Here is a 6000-nt window from a genome sequence, read left to right on the forward strand (position 1 = left end):
CTTCGACCCCGCCCTCTCTCTCAGGCGAACGCGCAGCCTAAGTTGCTAACTGCCCCGCCCCAACCCTCCCGTTTGGACCAATGGAGAAGCTCCTCAGACTCCGCCAGCTCCCGCCTTATCCCCGCCCACTTCTGATAGGAACCAGTAAGGAGAGAGCGCTCGTCCTCGGGCTCGGGCTCGCGCGTCCCGCCCGCGCCGCTCGTGCACTGGTCCCCGAAGCAGAAGACAGCTGGTTCCCTGTATAAGCTTGTCTGCGCGCGTACGCGCGCGCCGTGCCTCCTCGCGCGCCAGGTTTGGTTGCCCCGCCAGGCCCTAGCAACCTGGGCTGGGCGGCTGGGAGGGGCGGGGCCCGAGCCTTGAGCTTTCGAAGGGAGGGGGGATGGGGGGGGAAGATCGTGACTGGGAAAGGGGCGGCTGCGGGGGTGGTGGGCCGAGGAGGCCCGGGAATCCGCCTGTCACAGCGGGAAAAAAGGGGGAATCCTGCCTGCAGCGCAGCTATCCTGGCCTCTTCCTCCCTAGGGACACGTGCGGGCGGGGGTGGGGGATCGGAGAAGAGGGGTAGAGCACATTTGGGGCGGAAGCCGAGGCACTGCTTGGAAATAAAGGATGGAGGACTCTTTATCTCTGTTGTTGGTAAAAATGATATCGAAATCCATTGCTGCTGATGCCCATCTGTTGCAGCTGCCCGTGCGCACACACACGCACGCACATATACACACATTCACACATACACTCGTCCATCAGCCTGCGATCCCTTGGGTGATTTAGGTGCAAAGAACTAGTAGCCTGAGGATTCCTTACACAGCAGCTGGATACATGCAAACGGCTGTTAAGCAGCAGCAGCAACCCACAGCCCTGCTTCGGTCCAATGCTCAGCCACACAAGATTCCCCAGCTGGCATGAAAGAAATGAAGTCATCGCCCAACCAGTAGAAATGTAAAGATCTTAATACCTACTAGGGATCAAGTTTCCAACGAGGATGAAGAGGTGATGGAATGGAAAGAGATACATTTCCAATGCCACTTTTTGAAAACTAGGAAAAATAATACTTTTAAAGACATTGCAGACTAATCTATGTAATGTGCATAATAATTTCCACTTAAAAAAACAAACAGGAAAAATGGCTTTTTTTCCTGGTTTATAGGAAAAGCACAGAAAATAAGCAGTGTATGAGATCATAGCAGCCACCAAATTAGAAATACGCAGTACTGTACTGTAATGGGAATTAGATATCTTGGATAAAATCCACTTAATCTATTCCTGTTGTGAATCTGGTAACAATATGTAACAATATGCTGGGTTTGGCCATTCAGTGCCAAGTCAGTAGGGTTTTCCTTTTCATAATATGGTGAATATTTGATGACAAAATGAAGGTGCCTGCTCTCTCTTTGGCTTCTCAGGAAGCATATTAGAAAATTTTACAGGTAAGAACAATGAATTAGCAGTGAAGGAAAATGGAGTCAGAGGCAACAGCAGAGAGCTTTGCAGAGTCTCCTGCCTCCTCCAGATGCAAAGTAACAGTTGCTGTGACCTCAAGCTTCACCCGCATGGAGCTAGAATTCCTGAGGCGATCACTCCATTTTCAATCTTGTATGTTAGTGCCTTTGTCCCAGGAATTGTAGCAGCATTACCTTCGAATCAAATGAAGAATGGTTTATCTGTATAGACTTAGAACAAGATAAGGAAAGACCAATAACTAACTATCCGGTGATGCAAGTTCAATTTAGTTTTAAGTGGTAATATTAGATGCTTTATAATGTGCCATCCCATGTATGCAAATATGACCCTCCACTTAGGGACCTTTGCTTTGATCTCATTTTGAGTAGTGGTGAAGGGATGCTTAGAGTCACATCCAGTTCAGTTAATTGCAATTTTGATCAAAAGCATATATTTTCTATGTTAGTAAGAGTTAAAAAGCACCACGCTGCCATTTAACTGAGCTCTTTTCTTATATAGAAACAACACTAATACTTACCACTGAATGAATGCCTGCTATGTGCCAAGAACTTTGCATACATTTAGAGTTGCCAGATAAAATACAGAAGGCCTGTTAAATTTGAATTTCAGATAAACAATGAATAATTTTTTAGTATAAGTATGTATTTTTATCCTGGATACAGGGTAGAGGGCTAAATAAGGTTTCTAATCACTGTCAAAAGAAAAAAAAATTTTTTGAAATGCCCCTCTGGGCCCAGACCTCATAATCTGGGAGAAAAGCTTAAAAACCAAATCAATGTGTAAATCTGTAACGTTTGTAGAAAGAGGTGTACATACTCATACTAAAAATTATTTGCTGTTTATCTGAAATTCAAATTTAACTGGGCATTCTCTGTTTCTATTTGCTAAATCTGGCAACCCTACATACATTATCTCTGAGCATCGTGATTCTCTGCAAGATTCTCTGATAGGTCACCTTTTTCCAGATGAAGAAACAGCTTCAGAGCCTCCCCAACATCTATATGCTCCTTCTTCCTTCTAATAGAACCACAACTGTGTTCTAGTATCCACATTTCCAGGGCGGTGGGTGCTTATTACTCTTAGTCAATCAATGTGTGGCCCAATTAGACTAAAGGAAAGAACTTAACAACCTATGGTTTGAGAGAGAGGTTTTCCCTGTCTATCCTGCTGGATGAACAAGGAAGCAAGTATCCCAGGTGCCACTGGCAGCCATTTGCTAGCTAGGAGGAAAAACCAGCCTTAGGTCAAAGCCTATACACTAAGTAAGGCAGAGTTGAAAAATAGAAAGAAAGAAAAAAACGGGTTCTTGATGACACCACTGACTTGTTTAATGAAACAAATTCTGCCTTTTCCTTGCATTTAAGACAATTTGGGTTTGAGTTCCTATTAGATGCCTCAGAAGCTTCCTGCTGCAGAGACCATGTGTGCTACTTATTATGGGTCTCAATAATAAATAAACAAGTGGTCATCAAGATGCAAGACATTTTTATCCTGGGTATATGCGGAACAAATCTAGAAGACTAAATAAGCCTTCTAATCATTGTCAAAAAGCATTTATGAAATGCCCATCTGGGCCTAGATCTCATAATGCAATCAAGATCTAGGAGAAAAACTTAAGAATCAAATCAATGTGTAAATTTGTAGTGTGTGTAGGAAGAGGTCAGCATTAGTTGTTCGCTGGCCCTGCTCAGAGCTTAAATCAGAATGTCAGACCTTACATGCTTTTGTTTAAAGTTCATACCATTTGGGAAAATGTCATTTTAGTAATGCAAGTCCAGTAGCTCATTTTAAACTATTAAAACCTCTATTCCTGTCCTCCATGCACTAAGTTTAACCACAAACAGGGTAGAAAGAAGAGAAATGTCAGCCTCAAAAGACCCAAGAGGGAAAAACCACACCAGAATAGAATGCCATATGAAAGTGAATGGTTGGCAAGGCAGTGTAACTTTAATGGCTAAAACCATAGACTTAGGAGCCAGATTGCCTGTGATCAAATGCCAGCTCTAGTGATGCCCTTGGGCAAATTGCTCAAGTTCTCTGTGCCTCAGTTTCCTCCCCTGTAAAATGGGGATGATGACAGTGATAATAGTACTCACCTCACAGATCTATGTGAATGACTATTTGTGAAATGCTTCACAGAGTACCTGGCCCATAGTAAGGACTTTATAAAGATTACCTATTGTTGAGCAGGCTCAATTCTGCAGGGTGTAAACTAGAAGCAGTTTCTTTTTCTTCAGTCATTACTCTGAACCATGTTTTTACAGCAAATTTGTCTTTTGTGTCCCTTCACATCTTGGACAGTTTTTCTGACTCTTAGGTCTTTGTCAGCTATTAAAAATCAATCTAGTTGGGCTTCCCTGGTGGCGCAGTGGTTAAGATCTGCCTGCCAATGCAGGCGACATGGGTTCGAGCCCTGGTCTGGGACCCGCGCACCTAGAGCCCGTGCTCCGCAACAAGAGAAGTCTGTGCACCACACTGAAGAGAAGCCCCCGCTCGCCGCAACTAGAGAAAGCCCGCACGCAGCAACGATGACCCAACACAGCCAAAAATAAATAAATTTATTTGTTAAAAAAATCAATCTAGTCTAAACCTGAATGTTGTGTTTGATTTAAATCCTGTCCCCCTCCCCCTTTCTCCATCACCATCGTCACCTGCCAGGCCTGTGGCTCAAGACACTGAAGTGGCCAGGGGGTGTGGTCAGCCCATTTTTATGTCTATTCCAGTTCCTTGGAGGGTGTGGTCAGTTCCCTCACCAACCCTAACTCCCCACAACCAAAACTGGGGTTTGTAGGAGGTAGAGGGGAGAAGGAACCATCAGTTTTTCTCTTAGCAACCCATGAACATCGTCGCCGGCTTTCCTCACTCTCTTCCCATCCCCCATCTTGGCTGTAGCTGACCTCTGTTTAGAGGGCGTCTGAATGACAGGTATAAATACCCCTTCCAACCTCTAGCTGTCACTTCCCCTATAGAAGCCCTCCTAGGTAGAGGCAACAAGAAAAAAAAATCTCTCTCAAAATACTGTTATGCATGTGTCAATACTACACAGAAAACAAGCCAAAATTTCCCAGAGTCAACTCAAAAGCTAGAGCTCCAATAACTCAAAGAACCACTCCAGCATCCTGAAAGAATGTTGCCATGTTTACTGCCTGAGTCTGAATAATGGTTTCAGTGGTTTGAACAGTGTGTGCTCTTGGGCGGGTTACCCTCTCTGTGTGTCAGTCTCATCTGTAGGAGAGTAATAATAACGGGTTGTTTATGAAGATTAACATAGGGTTAGATGAATTTATACATGTAAAGTGTTTAAAGCAGTGCTGACACAAAGAAACTGATCAACTGGGACTTCCCTGGTGGTCCAGTGGTAAAGAATCTACCTTACAATGCAGGGGACGCAGGTTCGATCCCTGGTCAGGGAATTAAGATCCCACATGCCACGGGGCAAGTAAGCCCCTGCGCCACAGCTACTGAGCTCGTGAGCCTCAACTAGAGAGCCTGCGTGCCACCAACTACAGAGCCCATGTGCTGTGGAACCCAAGCGCCACAGCTAGAGAAGAGAAAACCCGCACGCCACAACTAGAGAGAAGCCTGTGCTTCGCTACAAAAGATCTCGCGTACCTCAACGAAGATGCCACGTGCAGCAACTAAGACCTGATACAGCCAAAACTAAATAAAGTAAATAAATAAATCTTTTAAATAAATAAATACTAGCCGCTGTTATTATACGCCAGGCATTGTGCATACATCGTCTCTTTCAACCCTCACATCAACCCTATGAGGGATGTCTTAATTTGGGTTTCCCCAAAAGCAGACGCTGACACAAGGATTTAAGTGTTCATAGTTTTGAGAGTTAATCCCAAGAAACACCAGAAGATGCGTGGGCAAGTGAGACAAGGAAGAGAAGGAAGCCAATAATAGGTGTGTTATCAAGCCAGTTACTTCTGTAGGCGACTGGTGCTCAGAGGATTTGCTGGGGAGCTCTGGGAGATGATGGAGAAACTTCTCCTCTCCCAGAGATGAGAAGCTGGGGTGTTTCTCCACCATACTGAAAGCTCTTCCGGGCATTAACCCTCCAGCATTTTCAATTCTCCCAACATGCAGACCAAGTGTGCTCCCAGAGAGTCCCAGGTGATCACAATAAGTGGCCCTGGGCAGGTGGAGGTGAGTGCCAAGGAGACACTGCTGGGGCAACAAGAGTATGTCCCTCAGCTAAGAATATTATTATGCCTATTTTACAGAACATGTATTTTACAGAATTGTAGCCATCTTAGGAAATGTTCTCCAGCCACAGGCTAGCAGCATAAATAGCAGTGAATATTATGGACTCCACAATTGATGAGGGATTTTCTTGGAGAAATTTAAATCTTCTAGGAAGAAGCCTGAAACTTGGCTATTTTGAGGCTCCTCTCAGTTAACAGTTACATCTAGAAGCCTCCTCCAACCCTCCCCCTTTCCCTGCCCCTTTTTCAATCCCTTAGGGTGGTTGTGGATTCCCTGGTCTACCTTCGTCTAGTATGCGCAGGTCATCTGAGATCAGCGGTACCCAGG

The sequence above is a fragment of the Globicephala melas genome, chromosome X (genome assembly GCF_963455315.2).
Source record: "Globicephala melas chromosome X, mGloMel1.2, whole genome shotgun sequence".
In the NCBI taxonomy this organism is placed as follows: domain Eukaryota; kingdom Metazoa; phylum Chordata; class Mammalia; order Artiodactyla; family Delphinidae; genus Globicephala; species Globicephala melas.